General features: G+C 32.4%; 1 protein-coding gene across 1 annotated transcript in view; it reads left to right on the forward strand.

Moving 5' to 3' along the window:
• LOC142358754 (proteasomal ubiquitin receptor ADRM1-like) overlaps positions 1–21,356 on the forward strand; it is a 275,805-nt gene that overhangs the window by 77,921 nt on the left and 176,528 nt on the right. The gene's annotated exons all lie outside the window — the stretch shown is intronic.

Below are 21,356 nucleotides of genomic sequence, written 5' to 3' on the forward strand. Positions count from 1 at the left end.
CCCCACCCCACCCCATCAAACAGGAGCTCTAAATGTAATACAACAATTGCACAAATGAAGACTTCCATCATTTGGATATTCCAATATATCTTCCGAAATTCAACTTCTAATGGCATCTGCTGTCGCCTCCGGGCTGTTCTGTACTTAAATCCTCTCGTGTTGTGTTTGTTTTCCTTTTCCCAGACGTTCCTGTCACTTCCGTCACTTTACACATCACCAATACCTTCAAACTTCTCGGATTGTGAACAATTCCAGTGAATAACTGCCACACAGAAAACCATTTCAGGTGGGGTGGAGCAACCCAATTGAACTCGTAGCTTCTATTCATTTGATGATTGTCAATGATAAGCTTTCAACAACAAAAAGGCAACCATCTAATCTGAAATTGCATTTCAAAATATCAAAGCTCCTTAACAAAACAACATGAACCAACCATTAGTATAAAAGTATAGATATTATAGTACGCCCTTATTGGGTAGTCAGATAGCCCAATTTGCCTTGACGCGAGCTTTCCAACGATGTAACTGTTGTATGGGTCCCATGCAACGAAGCGATGGGCCGCCGCGATGAGCCGCCGCCACCCGGCCTCCTGATCGCGACCCGGTCATTGCAACTCTGTCCTGTCGGTCATTGCAGCTCTGTCCTGTCGATCCTCCGAACGATCCGTTCCCTTTGCCGTGAAATCGTACATCGACCTATTGCAACTTTTACGTACATGGACCTATTAAATTATTTCCGGCTTACTGTGTGAGCTTTTGGAACTTTCGTATACGTTGCGCAATTTCAAATGCTCTACTCATGACAGTTCAGTGAGCGGATGCAGGTGATGCTGTCTCCACTAGTGTTGCCTCACAATTAGCATGTCACGTTACCGTGAGGCAACACACCAAACGAAAATTTCATACCCTGCTTTACTGTGAACCACTATGAAGAGAGCACTTCTAAACTTGAAATTTAAAAAGTATATCATTGAAAAGCTGATTTCACACAAAATCTAACTAAGCAGGTGGGATTTCAAAACTCGAACGGGAGTACATAAAAAAAAGGTTTGCAGTTGGCGGGTGGGTAGCCGGGACGAAGGGGGGCCCTGATATGCGTCCGAAAAAGGCTTATATCTCGAAAACTACTGAACCAAATTTAAAAAATGAATATGTTTTGGAATCAGCATGAACTGCGGCGTCAACCTGTCGTTAAAAAAGTTAAAAAAAGTAAAGGAATAAAAACTCGATTTTTGACATTTTGGCTGAAAATTGCTTATTTTCAGCAAAGTTCAGAATATCGGAAACTTAGGCAATGAAATTAAACCGAAACTTTTCAACCGTTATATATTCGCAAAGAAAATTAAATGAGCAAGAAAATGATCTAATATACTTCGAAAAACGATTCGTAACAAAAAAGTTATTAAACTAAACAACTTTGAAAATTTGAAAATTTTGCGAAAATCGACCCTGATTTCGATCTCTACATTGTTCTGGCATTCTCTTGTTTGGCATTGCTCTAAAAATATAATTATATGGCCGTTGGAAGCGTGAGCTTTAGTTTACTATGATACTAAAAACTTGTATGTTTTGTCTTAAAAAGGGGGGGAATTTAGTCAAAGCACCACAAAAATGCTCCATTTTTGGCATCTAAATCGCTAATTTTTGAAAATTTTAAATACAAATAAACTAAACCGAAAACGGATCTATATTTATTCTGAAAGTACACTATCACGGCACCAAAATGAGCCTACATAGATTTCCTAACTCGTCTTCTTCAAAAATTATTAACAATTGCTTTTCAAGAAGTTCGACATTTCCTTCAACTAATTCGACGGTTCATTAAAATTTTGTGAACAAATCAGAACAGTGGCATTTACTTCTACACAAAATCATAAACTACGTTATCACGGCAACAAAATGGGCCAACAGAGACTTTCTAACTTGTCTTCTTCAAATGTTATTAACAGACGTTTTTCATGAAGTTCGACTTTTTCTTCACCCAATTCGATGATTATATAGGATTTTGTGAAAAAATTAAAGTATGGGCATTTACTTCTACTCAAATTCATAGACTACGTTACCACGGCAACAAAATGGGCAAACATAGACTTTCTAACTTGTCTTCTTCAAATGTTATTAACAGACGTTTTTCATGAAGTTCGACTTTTTCTTCACCTAATTCGATGGTTAATTAAAATTTTGTGAACAAATTAAAATATGGGCATTTACTTCTACTCCAATTCATAAAGTACGTTACCATGGCAACAAAATGGGCAAAAATAGACTTTCTAATTCGTCTTCTTCTTCTTCAAAAAGTTATTAACAGACGTCTTTCATGAAGTTCGACATTTTCTTCACCTAATTCGACGGTTCAATAAAATTTTGCGAACAAATCAAAATATTGGCATTTATTTCTTCCCAAACTCCAAAACTGCGTTATCAGGGCATTATAAAGTGCTAATTAGACTGCAAGTGGGACTGGAAAATTTTGAAATGAGACTCAAGTAGTAAAAAAAAATCAAAAAAAAATATTTTTAAATCATTTTTTCTATATGATGGAGTAAAAAATCGACCCCCAACCTGGGTTTTTGAAATCGTGCTAAGAAGGACTTTCAAATTAAACTTGCAATTTTTGAAAAAAAAACAATTGGATGCAAGTGAAACTGGAAAAGTTTGAAACGAGGCTAAAGTAATGAAAAAATCAAAAAATTTTATTTTCAAATCATTTTTTCTATATGACGGAGCAAAAAATTGACACCCCCAACCTGGGTTTTTGAACTCTTGCTCTAAAGGAATTTCAAATTATACTTGATCTTTTTAAAAAAAAAACAGTTGGATGCAAGTCAAAACGGAAAATTTTGAAAGCAGACTAAAGTAGAAAAAATCAAAAAGTTTTATTCTTAAATCATTTTTTCTATATGATGGAGCAGAAAATCGACCCCCCCCCCAACTTATGTTTTTGAACTACTGCTATAACGGAATTCCAAATTATACTTGCTTTTTTTCATGAAAAACAGTTGGATGCAGGTGAAACTGGAAAATTTTGAAAGGAGACTAAAGTAGTAAAAAAAATCGAAAAATAATATTTTTAAATAATTTTTTTTATAAAGTTAATTCTATTCTGTTTTTTATGAAAAATAGCAATTATAATTTGAAAGTCCTTTATAGCAGGAGTTCAAAGAACTAGGTTGGGGGTTCGATTTTCTGCTCCATCATATAGAAAAAATGATTTAAAGATAATATTTTTTGATTTTTTTTTACTACTTCAGTCCTCTTTCAAAATTTTCCAGTTTCACTTGCATCCAATTGTTTTTTTAAAAAATAGCAAGTATAATATGAAAGTCCTTCATAGCAAGAGTTCAAAAACCTAGGTTGGGGGGGGGTCGATTTTTTGCTCCATCATATACAAACAATGATTTAAATGTAAAATTTTTTGATTTTTTCACTACTTTAGTCTCGTTTCAAACTTCTCCATTTACCCTTGCATCCAATTGTTTTTTTTAAAAATAGCAAGTATAATTTGAAATTCCTTTATAGCAACAGTTCACAAACCTAGGTTGGGAGGTCGATTTTTTGCTCCGTCAGATAGAAAAAAAGATGTTAAGATAAAATTTTTTGACTTTTTCACTACTTTAGTCTCGTTTCAAATTTTTCTATTTTTGCTTGCATCCAACTGTTTTTTTTTAAAAAAAAAGTAGCAAGTATAATTTGAAAGTCCTTTATAGCAAGAGTTCAAAAACCTAGGTTGGGGGGGGGGTCGATTTTTTGCTCCATCATATACAAACAATGATTTAAATGTAAAATTTTTTGATTTTTTCACTACTTTAGTCTCGTTTCAAACTTCTCCATTTACCCTTGCATCCAATTGTTTTTTTAAAAAATAGCAAGTATAATTTGAAATTCCTTTATAGCAACAGTTCACAAACCCAGGTTGGGGGTCGATTTTTTGCTCCATCATATAGAAAAAATGATGTAAAGATAAAATTTTTTGATTTTTTCACTACTTTAGTCTCAATTCAAATTTTTCCATTTTTACTTGCATCCAACTGTTTTTTTTTAAAAAAATAGCAAGTATAATTTGAAAGTCCTTTATAGCAAGAGTTTAAAAACCCAGGTTGGGGGTCGATTTTTTGCTCCATCATATAGAAAAAATGATTTAAAAAATAAAAATTTTTGATTTTTTCACTATTTTAGTCTCGTTTCAAACTTTTCCAGTTACACTTGCATCCAATTGTTTTTTAAAAAAAAAAACAACAAGTATAATTTGAAAGTCCTTTATAGCAAGAATTCAAAAACCCAGGTTGGGGGGTAGATTTTTTGCTCCGTCATATAGAAAAAATGATGAAAACTTAAAATTTTTTGATTTTTTCACTACTTTAGTCTCGTTTCAAAGTTTTCCATTTTTACTTACATCCAACTGTTTTTTTAAAAAAAAAAATAGCAAGTATAATTTGAAAGTCCTTTATAGCAAGAGTTCAAAAACCCAGGTTGGGGAGGTCGATTTTCTGCTCCATCATATAGAAAAAATGATTTAAAAACAAAATTTTTTGATTTTTTTACTACTTTAGTCTCGTTTCAAACTCTTCCAGTTTCACTTGCATCCAACTGTTTTTTTTTGAAAAATAGCAAGTATAATTTGAAAGTTCTTCATAGCAAGAGTTCAAAAGCCTAGATTGAGGGGTCGATTTTCTGCTCCACAATATAGAAAAAATCATTTAAAAATAAAGTTTTTTGATTTTTTACTACTTTAGTCACGTTTCAAACTTTTCCAGTTTCACTTGCATCCAACTGTTTTTTTTTGAAAAATAGCAAGTATAATTTGAAAATTCTATATAGCATGATATCAAAAACCTAGGTTGGGGGGGTCGATTTTCTGCTCCATCATATAGAAAAAATGATTTAAAAATAAAATTTTTTGATTTTTTTACTACTTCAGTCCTCTTTCAAAATTTTCCAGTTTCACTTGCATCAAATTGTTTTTTTTTTAAAAAAAAATAGCAAGTATAATTGGAAAGTCCTTTATAGCAAGAGTTCAAAAACCTAGGTTGGGGGGTCGATTTTCTGCTCCATCATATAGAAAAAATGATTTAAAAGTAAAATTTTTTGATTTTTTTTACTACTTTAGTCTCGTTTCAAACTTTTCCAGTTTCACTTGCATCCAACTGTTTTTTTTTTGAAAAATAGCAAGTATAATTTGAAAATTCTACATAGCATGATATCAAAAACCTAGGTTGGGGGTCGATTTTCTGCTCCATCATATAGAAAAATTGATTTAAAAATAAAATTTTCTGATCTTTTTACTACTTCAGTCCTCTTTCAAAATTTTCCAGTTTCAATTGCATCAAATTGTTTTTTTAAAAAAAATAGCAAGTATAATTTGAAATTCCTTTATAGCAACAGTTCACAAACCCAGGTTGGGGGGGTCGATTTTTTGCTCCGTCAGATAGAAAAAATGATGTAAAGATAAAATTTTTTGATTTTTTCACTACTTTAGTCTCGTTTCAAATTTTTCTATTTTTACTTGCGTCCAACTGTTTTTTTTAAAAAAAAGTAGCAAGTATAATTTGAAAGTCCTTTATAGCAAGAGTTCAAAAACCTAGGTTGTGGGGGTCGATTTTCTGCTCCATCATATAGAAAAAATGGTTTAAAAATAAAATTTTTTGATTTTTTCACTACTTTAGTCTCGTTTCAAACTTTTCCAGTTACACTTGCATCCAATTGTTTTTTAAAAAAAAACAACAAGTATAATTTGAAAGTCCTTTATAGCAAGAGTTCAAAAACCTAGGTTGTGGGGGTCGATTTTCTGCTCCATCATATAGAAAAAATGGTTTAAAAATAAAATTTTTTGATTTTTTCACTACTTTAGTCTCGTTTCAAACTTTTCCAGTTTCACTTGCATCCAATTGTTTTTTTAAAAAATAGCAAGTATAATTTGAAAGTCCTTTATAGCAACAGTTCACAAACCCAGGTAGGGGGTCGATTTTTTGCTCCGTCATATAGAAAAAATGATGTAAAGATAATAATTTTTGATTTTTTCACTACTTTAGTCTCGTTTCAAATTTTTCCATTTTTACTTGCATCCAACTGTTTTTTTTAAAAAAAAAATAGCAAGTATAATTTGAAAGTCCGTTATAGCAAGAGTTCAAAAACCTAGGTTGGGGGGGGGGGGCGATTTTCTGCTCCATCATATAGAAAAAATTATTTAAATATAAAATTTTTTGATTTTTTTACTACTTTAGTCTCGTTTCAAACTTTTCCAGTTTCACTTGCATCCAACTGTTTTTTTTTGAAAAATAGCAATTACAATTTTAAAGTTCTTCATAGCAAGAGTTCAAAAACCTAAGTTGGGGGGTCGATTTTCTGCTCCATCTATATAGAAAAAATGATTTAAAAACAAAATTTTTTGATTTTTTCACTTTCTTAGTCTCGTTTCAAACTTCTCGAGTTACCCTTGCATCCAATTTTTTTTTAAAAAAAAATAGCAAGTATAATTTGAAAGTCCTTTATAGCAAGAGTTCACAAACCCAGGTTGGGGGGTCGATTTTTTGCTCCGTCAGATAGAAAAAATGATGTAAAGATAAAATTTTTTGATTTTTTCACTACTTTAGTCTCGTTTCAAATTTTTCTATTTTTACTTGCATCCAACTGTTTTTTTTTAAAAAAAAAAGTAGCAAGTATAATTTGAAAGTCCTTTATAGCAAGAGTTTAAAAACCCAGGTTGGGGGTCGATTTTTTGCTCCATCATATAGAAAAAATGATTTAAAAATAAAAATTTTTGATTTTTTTTACTACTTCAGTCCTCTTTCAAAATCTTCCAGTTTCACTTGCATCAAATTGTTTTTTTGAAAAAATAGCAAGTATATTTTGAAAGTCCTTAATAGCAAAAGTTCAAGAAATCCAGGTTTGGGGCCGATTTTTCACTGCATCATATAGAAAAAATGATTTAAAAATAAAATTTTTTGATTTTTTCACTACTTTAGTCTCGTTTCAAACTTCTCCAGTTACCCTTGCATCCAATTGTTTTTTTAAAAAATAGCAAGTATAATTTGAAATTCCTTTATAGCAACAGTTCACAAGCCCAGGTTGGGGGGTCGATTTTTTGCTCCGTCATATAGAAAAAATGATGTAAAGATAAAATTTTTTGATTTTTTCACTACTTTAGTCTCGTTTCAAATTTTTTCATTTTTACTTGCATCCAACTGTTTTTTTTTAAAAAAAAATAGCAAGTATAATTTGAAAGTCCTTTATAGAAAGAGTTTAAAAACCCAGGTTGGGGGTCGATTTTTTGCTCCATCATTTAGAAAAAAGGATTTAAAAATAAAAATTTTTTGTTTTTTTTACTACTTCAGTCCTCTTTCAAAATCTTCCAGTTTCACTTGCATCAAATTGTTTTTTTGAAAAAATAGCAAGTATATTTTGAAAGTCCTTAATAGCAAAAGTTCAAAAACCCAGGTTGGGGGCCGATTTTTTTACTCCATCATATAGAAAAAATGATTTAAAAATAAAATTTTTTGATTTTTTCACTACTTTAGTCTCGTTTCAAACTTCTCCAGTTACCCTTGCATCCAATTGTTTTTTTTAAAAAATAGCAAGTATAATTTGAAATTCCTTTATAGCAAGAGTTCAAAAACCTAGGTTGGGGGGGTCGATTTTCTGCTCCATCATACAGAAAAAATGATTTAAAAATAAAATTTTTTGATTTTTTTACTACTTCAGTCCCCTTTCAAAATTTTCCAGTTTCACTTGCATCAAATTGTTTTTTTTTTTAAAAAAAATAGCAAGTATAATTGGAAAGTCCTTTATAGCAACAGTTCACAAACCCAGGTTGGGGGGTCGAATTTTTGCTCCGTCATATAGAAAAAATGATGTTAAGATAAAATTTTTTGATTTTTTCACTACTTTAGTCTCGTTTCAAATTTTTCCATTTTTACTTGCATCCAACTGTTTTTTTTTTAAAAAATAGCAAGTATAATTTGAAAGTCCGTTATAGCAAGAGTTCAAAAACCTAGGTTGGGGGGGGGGTCGATTTTCTGCTCCATCATATAGAAAAAATGATTTAAAAATAAAATTTTTTGATTTTTTTACTACTTTAGTCTCGTTTCAAACTTTTCCAGTTTCACTTGCATCCCTCTTTTTTTGTTTTGAAAAATAGCAAGTATAATTTGAAAGTCCTTTATAGCAAGACTTTAAAAACCCAGGTTGGGGGGGTCGATTTTTTGCTCCGTCAGATAGAAAAAATGATGTAAAGATAAAATTTTTTGATTTTTTTTACTACTTTAGTCTCGTTTCAAACTTTTCCAGTTTCACTTGCATCCAACTGTTTTTTTTTAAAAAATAGCAAGTATAATTTGAAAATTCTTCATAGCAAGAGTTCAAAAACCTAAGTTGGGGGGTCGATTTTCTGCTCCATCTATATAGAAAAAATGATTGAAAAACAAAATTTTTTGATTTTTTCACTACCTTAGTCTCGTTTCAAACTTCTCCAGTTACCCTTGCATCCAATTGTTTTTTTAAAAAAAATAGCAAGTATAATTTGAAAGTCCTTTATAGCAAGAGTTCACAAACCCAGGTTGGGGGGGTCGATTTTTTGCTCCGTCAGATAGAAAAAATGATGTAAAGATAAAATTTTTTGATTTTTTCACTACATTAGTCTCGTTTCAAATTTTTCTATTTTTACTTGCATCCAACTGTTTTTTTTTTAAAAAAAGTAGCAAGTATAATTTGAAAGTCCTTTATAGCAAGAGTTTAAAAACCCAGGTTGGGGGTCTATTTTTTGCTCCATCATATAGAAAAAATGATTTAAAAATAAAAATTTTTGTTTTTTTTTACTACTTCAGTCCTCTTTCAAAATCTTCCAGTTTCACTTGCATCAAATTGTTTTTTTGAAAAAATAGCAAGTATATTTTGAAAGTCCTTAATAGCAAAAGTTCAAAAACCCAGGTTGGGGGCCGATTTTTTACTCCATCATATAGAAAAAATGATTTAAAAATAAAATTTTTTGATTTTTTCACTACTTTAGTCTCGTTTCAAACTTCTCCATTTACCCTTGCATCCAATTGTTTTTTTTTAAAATAGCAAGTATAATTTGAAATTCCTTTATAGCAACAGTTCACAAACCCAGGTTGGGGGTCGATTTTTTGCTCCATCATATAGAAAAAATGATGTAAAGATAAAATTTTTTGATTTTTTCACTACTTTAGTCTCAATTCAAATTTTTCCATTTTTACTTGCATCCAACTGTTTTTTTTAAAAAAAATAGCAAGTATAATTTGAAAGTCCTTTATAGCAAGAGTTTAAAAACCCAGGTTGGGGGTCGATTTTTTGCTCCATCATATAGAAAAAATGATTTAAAAAATAAAAATTTTTGATTTTTTTACTACTTCAGTCCTCTTTCAAAATTTTCCAGTTTCACTTGCATCAAATTGTTTTTTTTTTAAAAAAAAATAGCAAGTATAATTGGAAAGTCCTTAATAGCAAAAGTTCAAAAACCCAGGTTGAGGGCCGTTTTTTTACTCCATCATATAGAAAAAATGATTTAAAAAGAATATTTTTTGATTTTTTCACTACTTTAGTCTCGTTTCAAACTTCTCCAGTTACCCTTGCATCCAATTGTTTTTTTTTAAAAATAGCAAGTATAATTTGAAATTCCTTTATAGCAACAGTTCACAAACCCAGGTCGGGGGGTCGATTTTTTGCTCCGTCATATAGAAAAAATGATGTAAAGATAAAATTTTTTGATTTTTTCACTACTTTAGTCTCGTTTCAAATTTTTCCATTTTTACTTGCATCCAACTGTTTTTTTTTAAAAAAAAATAGCAAGTATAATTTGAAAGTCCGTTATAGCAAGAGTTCAAAAACCTAGGTTGTGGGGGTCGATTTTCTGCTCCGTCATATAGAAAAAATGGTTTAAAAATAAAAATTTTTGATTTTTTTTACTACTTTAGTCTCGTTTCAAACTTTTCCAGTTTCACTTGCATCCAACTGTTTTTTTTGAAAAAATAGCAAGTATATTTTGAAAGTCCTTAATAGCAAAAGTTCAAAAACCCAGGTTGGGGGCCGATTTTTTACTCCATCATATAGAAAAAATGATTTAAAAATAAAATTTTTTGATTTTTTCACTACTTTAGTCTCGTTTCAAACTTCTCCATTTACCCTTGCATCCAATTGTTTTTTTTTAAAATAGCAAGTATAATTTGAAATTCCTTTATAGCAACAGTTCACAAACCCAGGTTGGGGGTCGATTTTTTGCTCCATCATATAGAAAAAATGATGTAAAGATAAAATTTTTTGATTTTTTCACTACTTTAGTCTCAATTCAAATTTTTCCATTTTTACTTGCATCCAACTGTTTTTTTAAAAAAAAATAGCAAGTATAATTTGAAAGTCCTTTATAGCAAGAGTTTAAAAACCCAGGTTGGGGGTCGATTTTTTGCTCCATCATATAGAAAAAATGATTTAAAAAATAAAAATTTTTGATTTTTTTACTACTTCAGTCCTCTTTCAAAATCTTCCAGTTTCACTTGCATCAAATTGTTTTTTTGAAAAAATAGCAAGTATAATTTGAAAGTCCTTTACAGCAAGAGTTTAAAAACCCAGGTTGGGGGTCTATTTTTTGCTCCATCATATAGAAAAAATGATTTAAAAATAAAAATTTTCGTTTTTTTTTACTACTTCAGTCCTCTTTCAAAATCTTCCAGTTTCACTTGCATCAAATTGTTTTTTTGAAAAAATAGCAAGTATATTTTGAAAGTCCTTAATAGCAAAAGTTCAAAAACCCAGGTTGGGGGCCGATTTTTTACTCCATCATATAGAAAAAATGATTTAAAAATAAAATTTTTTGATTTTTTCACTACTTTAGTCTCGTTTCAAACTTCTCCATTTACCCTTGCATCCAATTGTTTTTTTTAAAAATAGCAAGTATAATTTGAAATTCCTTTATAGCAACAGTTCACAAACCCAGGTTGGGGGTCGATTTTTTGCTCCATCATATAGAAAAAATGATGTAAAGATAAAATTTTTTGATTTTTTCACTACTTTAGTCTCAATTCAAATTTTTCCATTTTTACTTGCATCCAACTGTTTTTTTTAAAAAAAATAGCAAGTATAATTTGAAAGTCCTTTATAGCAAGAGTTTAAAAACCCAGGTTGGGGGTCGATTTTTTGCTCCATCATATAGAAAAAATGATTTAAAAAATAAAAATTTTTGATTTTTTTACTACTTCAGTCCTCTTTCAAAATCTTCCAGTTTCACTTGCATCAAATTGTTTTTTGAAAAAATAGCAAGTATATTTTGAAAGTCCTTAATAGCAAAAGTTCAAAAACCCAGGTTGAGGGCCGATTTTTTACTCCATCATATAGAAAAAATGATTTAAAAAGAATATTTTTTGATTTTTTCACTACTTTAGTCTCGTTTCAAACTTCTCCAGTTACCCTTGCATCCAATTGTTTTTTTTTAAAAATAGCAAGTATAATTTGAAATTCCTTTATAGCAACAGTTCACAAACCCAGGTCGGGGGGTCGATTTTTTGCTCCGTCATATAGAAAAAATGATGTAAAGATAAAATTTTTTGATTTTTTCACTACTTTAGTCTCGTTTCAAATTTTTCCATTTTTACTTGCATCCAACTGTTTTTTTTTAAAAAAAATAGCAAGTATAATTTGAAAGTCCGTTATAGCAAGAGTTCAAAAACCTAGGTTGTGGGGGTCGATTTTCTGCTCCGTCATATAGAAAAAATGGTTTAAAAATAAAAATTTTTGATTTTTTTTACTACTTTAGTCTCGTTTCAAACTTTTCCAGTTTCACTTGCATCCAACTGTTTTTTTTGAAAAAATAGCAAGTATATTTTGAAAGTCCTTAATAGCAAAACTCAAAAACCCAGGTTGGGGGCCGATTTTTTACTCCATCATATAGAAAAAATGATTTAAAAATAAAATTTTTTGATTTTTTCACTACTTTAGTCTCGTTTCAAACTTCTCCATTTACCCTTGCATCCAATTGTTTTTTTTTAAAATAGCAAGTATAATTTGAAATTCCTTTATAGCAACAGTTCACAAACCCAGGTTGGGGGTCGATTTTTTGCTCCATCATATAGAAAAAATGATGTAAAGATAAAATTTTTTGATTTTTTCACTACTTTAGTCTCAATTCAAATTTTTCCATTTTTACTTGCATCCAACTGTTTTTTTAAAAAAAAATAGCAAGTATAATTTGAAAGTCCTTTATAGCAAGAGTTTAAAAACCCAGGTTGGGGGTCGATTTTTTGCTCCATCATATAGAAAAAATGATTTAAAAAATAAAAATTTTTGATTTTTTTACTACTTCAGTCCTCTTTCAAAATCTTCCAGTTTCACTTGCATCAAATTGTTTTTTTGAAAAAATAGCAAGTATATTTTGAAAGTCCTTAATAGCAAAAGTTCAAAAACCCAGGTTGAGGGCCGATTTTTTACTCCATCATATAGAAAAAATGATTTAAAAAGAATATTTTTTGATTTTTTCACTACTTTAGTCTCGTTTCAAACTTCTCCAGTTATCCTTGCATCCAATTGTTTTTTTTTAAAAATAGCAAGTATAATTTGAAATTCCTTTATAGCAACAGTTCACAAACCCAGGTCGGGGGGTCGATTTTTTGCTCCGTCATATAGAAAAAATGATGTAAAGATAAAATTTTTTGATTTTTTCACTACTTTAGTCTCGTTTCAAATTTTTCCATTTTTACTTGCATCCAACTGTTTTTTTTAAAAAAAATAGCACGTATAATTTGAAAGTCCGTTATAGCAAGAGTTCAAAAACCTAGGTTGTGGGGGTCGATTTTCTGCTCCGTCATATAGAAAAAATGGTTTAAAAATAAAAATTTTTGATTTTTTTTACTACTTTAGTCTCGTTTCAAACTTTTCCAGTTTCACTTGCATCCAACTGTTTTTTTTGAAAAATAGCAAGTATAATTTGAAAATTCTTCATAGCAAGAGTTCAAAAACTTAGGTTGGGGTTTCAATTTTCTGCTCCATCTATATAGAAAAAATGATTAAAAAAAATTTTTTTGATTTTTTTACTACTTCAGTCCTCTTTCAAAATTTTCCAGTTTCACGTGCATCAAATTGTTTTTTTAAAAAATAGCAAGTATAATTTGAAAGTCCTTTATAGCAAGAGTTCAAAAACTTAGGTTGGGGGGTCGATTTTCTGCTCCATCATATAGAAAAAATGATTTAAAAATAAAAATTTTTGATTTTTTTTACTACTTCAGTCCTCTTTCAAAATCTTCCAGTTTCACTTGCATCAAATTGTTTTTATGAAAAAATAGCAAGTATATTTTGAAAGTCCTTAATAGCAAAAGTTCAAAAACCCAGGTTGGGGGCCGATTTTTTACTCCATCATATAGAAAAAATGATTTAAAAATAAAATTTTTTGATTTTTTCACTACTTTAGTCTCGTTTCAAACTTCTCCAGTTACCCTTGCATCCAATTGTTTTTTTAAAAAAATAGCAGGTATAATTTGAAAGTCCTTTATAGCAAGAGTTCACAAACCTAGGTTGGGAGGTCGATTTTTTGCTCCGTCAGATAGAAAAAAAGATGTTAAGATAAAATTTTTTGACTTTTTCACTACTTTAGTCTCGTTTCAAATTTTTCTATTTTTGCTTGCATCCAACTGTTTTTTTTTAAAAAAAAAGTAGCAAGTATAATTTGAAAGTCCTTTATAGCAAGAGTTCAAAAACCTAGGTTGTGGGGGTCGATTTTCTGCTCCATCATATAGAAAAAATTGTTTAAAAATAAAATTTTTTGATTTTTTTACTACTTTAGTCTCGTTTCAAACTTTTCCAGTTTCACTTGCATCCAACTGTTTTTTTTTGAAAAATAGCAAGTATAATCTGAAAGTTCTTCATAGCAAGAGTTTAAAAACCTAGGTTGGGGTTTCATTTTTCTGCTCCATCTATATAGAAAAAATGATTAAAAAAAAAATTTTTTTTGATTTTTTTTACTACTTCAGTCCTCTTTCAAAATTTTCCAGTTTCACGTGCATCAAATTGTTTTTTTTTAAAAATAGCAAGTATAATTTGAAAGTCCTTTTTAGCAAGAGTTCAAAAACCTAGGTTGGGGGGGGGGTCGATTTTCTGCTCCATCATATAGAAAAAATGATTTAAAAATAAAATTTTTTGATTTTTTTACTACTTTAGTCTCGTTTCAAACTTTTCCAGTTTCACTTGCCTCCAACTGTTTTTTTTTGAAATATAGCAAGTATAATTTGAAAGTTCTTCATAGCAAGAGTTCAAAAACCTAGGTTGGGGGGGTCGATTTTTTGCTCCGTCATATAGAAAAAATGATTTAAAAAAAAATTTTTTTGATTTTTTTTACTACTTCAGTCCTCTTTCAAAATTTTCCAGTTTCCCTTGCATCAAAATGTTTTTTTTAAAAAAAAATAGCAAGTATAATTTGAAAGTCCTTTATAGCAAGAGTTCGAAAACCCAGGTTGGGGGGTCGATTTTTTGCTCCGTCGTATAGAAAAAGTGATGTAAAGATAAAACTATTTGATTTTTTCACTACTTTAGTCTCGTTTCAAACTTTTCCAGTTTCACTCGCATCCAATTGTTATTTTTAAAAAAATAGCAAGTATAATTTGAAAGTCTTTTATAGCAAGAGTTCAAAAACTTAGGTTGGGGGGGTCGATTTTCTGCTCCATCATATAGAAAAAATGATTTAAAAATAAAATTTTTTGATTTTTTTATTACTTCAGTCCTCTTTCAAAATTTTCCAGTTTCACGTGCATCAAATTGTTTCTTTAAAAAATAGCAAGTATAATTTGAAAGTCCTTTATAGCAAGAGTTTAAAAAAACCCAGGTTGGGGGTCGATTTTTTGCTCCGTCATATAGAAAAAATGATGTAAAGAAAAAATTTTTTGATTTTTTCACTACTTTAGTCTCGTTTCAAACTTTTCCAGTTTCACTTGCATCCAATTGTTTTTTTTTAAATAGCAAGTATAATTTGAAAGTCCCTTATAGCAAGAGTTCAAAAACCTGGGTTGGGGGGTCGATTTTCTGCTCCATCATATAGAAAAAATTATTTAAAATTAAAATTTTTTAATTTTTTTTATTACTTCAGTCCTCTTTCAAAATTTTCCAGTTTCACTTGCATCCAATTGTTTTTTTTAAATAGCAAGTATAATTTGAAAGTCCTTTATAGCAAGAGTTCAAAAACCTAGTTTGGGGGGGTCGATTTTCTGCTCCATCATATAGAAAAAATGATTAAAAAATAAAATTTTTTGATTTTTTTTACTACTTTAGTCTCGTTTCAAACTTTTCCAGTTTCACTTGCATCCAATGGTTTTTTTAAAAAAAATAGAAAGTATAATTTGAAAGGAAAGTCTTTTATAGCAAGAGTTCAAAAACCCAGGTTGGGGGGTCGATTTTTTGCTCCGTCATATAGAAAAAATGGTGTAAAGATAAAACTTTTTGATTTTTTCACTACTTTAGTCTCGTTTCAAACTTTTCCAGTTTCACTTGCATCCAATTGTTTTTTTTAGAAAAAATAGCAAGTATAATTTGAAAGTCCTTTATAGCAAGAGTTCAAAAACCTAGGTTGGGGGGGTCGATTTTCTGCTCCATCATATAGAAAAAATGATTTAAAAATAAAATTTTTTGATTTTTTTTACTACTTTAGTCTCGTTTCAAACTTTTCCAATTTCACTTGCATCCAACTGTTTTTTTTTGAAAAAAGCAAGTATAATTTGAAAGTCCTTTATAGCAAGAGTTCAAAAACCTAGTTTGGGGGGGTCGATTTTCTGCTCCCTCATATAGAAAAAATGATTTAAAAATAAAATTTTTTGATTTTTTTTTACTACTTTAGTCTCCTTTCAAAATTTTTCAGTTGCACTTGCGTCCATTTGCTTTTTTGAAAAATTTCAAGTACAATTTTAATGTACTTTATAGCAAGAGTTCAAAAACCTAGGTTGAAACATTTATGTGGAGTAGCAACTGGAAACAACGAGTTGCTGCAAATTCGACGTTTTAGGTGGTTTTTGGCGTGATTTAGGCGGTTTTCGGCCCATTTTAGCAACTTTTTGCAACATTTGACATTTCTTAGCCCTTTCCGACAATTTCCCTTGATCTCCGGCGTTTTTTGGTTAATTTTTGCATATTTTGCTGTTCTTGGCGTTTTATAGCTATTTTCGGAATTTCCGACAATTTCGGCGATTTTTGGCGATTTTTGGCAATTTTTGTCAATTTTTGGCAATTTTTGGCAATTTTTGGCTATCTGGCGACTTCCGGCGACTTCCGGCAACTTCCGACCACTTCCGGCAACTTCCGACGACTTCCGGCAGCTTCCGACCACTTCCGGCAACTTCCGACGACTTCCGCCCCATCCTTCCTCTTCCTGCGACATCGCCATCTAGGACGTCTTCCCGCGTCGTCCGCCCTCTTCACCGAACCGTCGGCCACATTCATCGACGGCAGCTAACCTCGTCAGAGGGGAATAAGGAGAGCGGAAGGTGGCCGAGGTGGAGGGAAGTTTGACAAGGTTGTCTGCAGTTGTGAGAATTGGAAGGGTTGGCAATGGTCGCCGGAAGCTGCGGAAGTTGCCGGAAGTGGCCGGAAGGGGCCGGAAGGGGCCGGAATTCGCCTGAGGTTTCCGGAAGTCGCCGGATAGCCAAAAATTGCCAAATGGCCAGTAGGATCAGCAGTATCAGCAGTATCAGCAGTATCAGCAGTATCAGTAGTATCAGCAGTATCAGTAGTGTCAGCAGTATCAGTAGTATCAGTAGTATCAGTAGTATCAGCAGTATCAGGAGTATCAGTAGTATCAGCAGTATCAGCAGTATCAGTAGCATCAGCAGTATCAGCAGTATCAGCAGTATCAGCAGTATCAGTAATATCAGCAGTATCAGTAGTATCAAAAGTATCAGCAGTATCAGTAGTATCATTAGCATCAGTAGTATCAGCAGTATCGGCAGTATCAGTGGTATCAGTAGTATCAGCAGTACCAGCAGTATCAGTAGTATCAGCAGTATCAGTAGTATCAGTAGTATCAGCAGTATCAGCAGTATAAGCAGTATCAGTAGAATCAGTAGAAACAGTAGTATCAGCAGTATCAGCAGTATCAGCAGTATCAGTAGCATCAGCAGTATCAGCAGTACCATTAGTATCAGCAGTATCAGTAGTATCAGTAGCATCAGTAGTATCAGCAGTATCGGCAGTATCAGTGGTATCAGTAGTATCAGCAGTACCAGCAGTATCAGTAGTATCAGCAGTATCAGTAGCATTAGTAGTATCAGCAGTATCAGCAGTATAAGTAGTATCAGCAGTATCAGCAGAATCAGTAGTATCAGCAGTAGAAGTTGTATCAGTAGTATCAGCAGTATCAGCAGTATCAGTAGTATCAGCAGTATCAGCAGTATCAGTAGTATCAGCAGTATCAGCAGTATCAGTAGTATCAGCAGTATCAGGAGCATCAGTAGTATCAGCAGTATCAGTAGTGTCAGTAAGATTAGCATGATCAGTAGGATCAGTATGATCAGTAGGATCAGCATGTTCAGCTTGATCAGTATTTAAAGAAATTTGTAAAGATTTATAAATTATGCATTATTTTCAAAAATTTTTTGAATGGCTTCAGATAAAAGTGAAACGCAAAAGGACTTTGCGTGAGTTAAAGAAAACTTGTAGAAAACACTGAAAATCGTTCGACGAAAAATTTATAAATTTTTATAAATTTTGCATTATAATCTTTCAATTTGTAAATCTTTATAAGTTATCCATTATTTTCAAAAAATTTATAAATATTTATAAATTATCCATTATTTTTCGACTGGGGTAGGCCAGACACCAAGGTCTTGAGAACAATGGACCCAAAGCAAGTGTAACGGACCGACAAGTTTCTCTGGCAAAAATGCAATCAACAGCTTCACAAATCTCATCAACAGTACCTCAATTGTTCACCTCATAGTTTCATAATTCAAAATTTATATTGAATCAGCCAATGCCACACACTACTGATAAACAATCTCTTACAAAAACTATAATCCGTTTATCCTCACAACTACTGAGTGTTGTGAAATTGTCCGGTATCCCCATCATTAAACATCTCAACGTACACATCTCCGGCGTTTTTTGGTTAATTTTTGCATATTTTGCTGTTCTTGGCGTTTTATAGCTATTTTCGGAATTTCCGACAATTTCGGCGATTTTTGGCGATTTTTGGCAATTTTTGGCAATTTTTGGCAATTTTTGGCTATCTGGCGACTTCCGGCGACTTCCGGCAACTTCCGACCACTTCCGGCAACTTCCGACGACTTCCGGCAGCTTCCGACCACTTCCGGCAACTTCCGACGACTTCCGCCCCATCCTTCCTCTTCCTGCGACATCGCCATCTATGACGTCTTCCCGCGTCGTCCGCCCTCTTCACCGAACCGCCGGCCACATTCATCGACGGCAGCTAACCTCGTCAGAGGGGAATAAGGAGAGCGGAAGGTGGCCGAGGTGCAGGGAAGTTTGACAAGGTTGTCTGCAGTTGTGAGAATTGGAAGAGTTGGCAATGGTCGCCGGAAGCTGCGGAAGTTGCCGGAAGTGGCCGGAAGGGGCCGGAAGGGGCCGGAAGTCGCCGGAGGTTGCCGGAAGTCGCCGGATAGCCAAAAATTGCCAAATGGCCAGTAGGATCAGCAGTATCAGCAGTATCAGCAGTATCAGCAGTATCAGTAGTATCAGCAGTATCAGTAGTGTCAGCAGTATCAGTAGTATCAGTAGTATCAGTAGTATCAGTAGTATCAGCAGTATCAGGAGTATCAGTAGTATCAGCAGTATCAGCAGTATCAGTAGCATCAGCAGTATCAGCAGTATCAGCAGTATCAGCAGTATCGGTAGTATCAGCAGTATCAGTAGTATCAAAAGTATCAGCAGTATCAGTAGTATCATTAGCATCAGTAGTATCAGCAGTATCGGCAGTATCAGTGGTATCAGTAGTATCAGCAGTACCAGCAGTATCAGTAGTATCAGCAGTATCAGTAGTATCAGTAGTATCAGCAGTATCAGCAGTATAAGCAGTATCAGTAGAATCAGTAGAAACAGTAGTATCAGCAGTATCAGCAGTATCAGTAGCATCAGCAGTATCAGCAGTACCATTAGTATCAGCAGTATCAGTAATATCATTAGCATCAGTAGTATCAGCAGTATCGGCAGTATCAGTGGTATCAGTAGTATCAGCAGTACCAGCAGTATCAGTAGCATCAGCAGTATCAGTAGCATTAGTAGTATCAGCAGTATCAGCAGTATAAGTAGTATCAGCAGAATCAGCAGAATCAGTAGTATCAGCAGTAGAAGTAGTATCAGTAGTATCAGCAGTATCAGCAGTATCAGTAACATCAGTAGTATCTGTAGTATCAGCAGTATCAGCAGTATCAGTAGCATCAGTAGTATCAGCAGTATCAGCAGTATCAGCAGTATCTGTAGTATCAGCAGTATCAGCAGTATCAGTAGCATCAGTAGTATCAGCAGTATCAGCAGTATCAGTAGTATTAGTAGTATCAGCATTATCAGAAGTATCAGCAGTATCAGTAGAATCAGTAGAAACTGTATTATCAGCAGTATCAGCAGTATCAGTAGCATCAGTATTATCAGCAGTGTCAGCAGTATCAGTAGCATCAGTAGTATCAGTAGTATCAGTAGCATCAGTAGTATCAGCAGTATCAGCAGTATCAGTAGTATCAGCAGTATCAGCAGTATCAGTAGTACCAGCAGTATCAGGAGCATCAGTAGTATCAGCAGTATCAGTAGTGTCAGTAGGATCAGCATGATCAGTAGGATCAGTATGATCAGTAGGATCAGCATGTTCAGCTTGATCAGTATTTCAAGAAATTTGTAAAGATTTATAAATTATGCATTATTTTCAAAAATTTTTTGAATGGCTTCAGATACAAGTGAAACGCAAAAGGACTTTGCGTGAGTTAAAGAAAACTTGTAGAAAACACTGAAAATCGTTCGACGAAAAATTTATAAATTTTTATAAATTTTGCATTATAATCTACCAATTTGTAAATCTTTATAAATTATCCATTATTTTCAAAAAATTTATAAATATTTATAAATTATCCATTATTTTTCGACTGGGGTAGGCCAGACACCAAGGTCTTGAGAACAATGGACCCAAAGCAAGTGTAACGGACCGACAAGTTTCTCTGGCAAAAATGCAATCAACAGCTTCACAAATCTCATCAACAATACCTCAATTGTTCACCTCATAATTTCATAATTCAAAATTTATATTGAATCAGCCAATGCCACACACTACTGATAAACAATCTCTTACAAAAACTATAATCCGTTTATCCTCACAACTACTGAGTGTTGTGAAATTGTCCGGTAACCCCATCATTAAACATCTCAACGTACAGCTTAAAATTGAAAAGCAGACAAAACCTGTACTGACTAACGAAGCCATCAAACCCAAACTCAAAAGATCATCTCATCCAATTGGTCATGAAATAATGCATCTATATGCAGTAAAACAAATGGATGGACAGACGCTAAAAATCAATTTATACCTCAAATCTCACTTAAAGCACTTTTTGAGACAGGTGCATGAGCGAATGTCATTCCAAATTAGATTTCCAACGAAATTCGTCACAAAAAATCGAGAAATTACTGTAATTTGATGAAACACCCCTTTTGAATTTCAAGAGTGCAAGTGGTCAACTTGTCACAGTCTATCTTGAAGCTTCAGTCTCTTACAAATGGGAAAACAAAGGGTCAATGAATGATTACTTGTCATAAACTCTGCAAGATCAATTTTTGCTGGAAACGTTTTCTTCAAAAAACGCAAAAAGTCTGACCATAAAACAACCTAGAGCAATCCTTGGCCATGACCTTACTTAATTCAATTCAAAAATTGCAAAAAGAGACCGGGAACTTTTTATAGGTCTAAAAACCATCCCCTACGACTTTCAAAAAATTCAGGATTTTACAAATTGGGATAACAAGACTTAAATGAACCTTTGCCTTAAAATCTCAATATTTCTGGAGATCTTTTCTTCAGAAAACAAAAAAAATGTCTGACAGTAAATTAACCTATAACAATATTCCAATATGACACTACATGTTAAGTCAATTCAGAAATCGCAATAAGAGAAATGGAGAAATCGAGAAAACTTACCCTACGATTTTGAAACTGACACTCAGTCAATTTTTCACAGTCGACACTGACGCTGCAGTACCTTTCAAATTGGGGAAACAAAGCTCTAATGAACATTTGCTCAAAACTTCTTGAATTTTTTTTTATCAAACAACACATTAAAAAATCCAACAAAAAAAACGACTTATAGTATCGTGAGATACAACGCCACCAGTTAATTCAATCCATAAATCAGATAACGAATAAAATCAGACAGAAAATTGACAAAA

The sequence above is a fragment of the Convolutriloba macropyga genome, chromosome 2 (genome assembly GCF_964194025.1).
Source record: "Convolutriloba macropyga chromosome 2, txConMacr16.3, whole genome shotgun sequence".
In the NCBI taxonomy this organism is placed as follows: Eukaryota; Metazoa; Xenacoelomorpha; order Acoela; family Convolutidae; genus Convolutriloba; species Convolutriloba macropyga.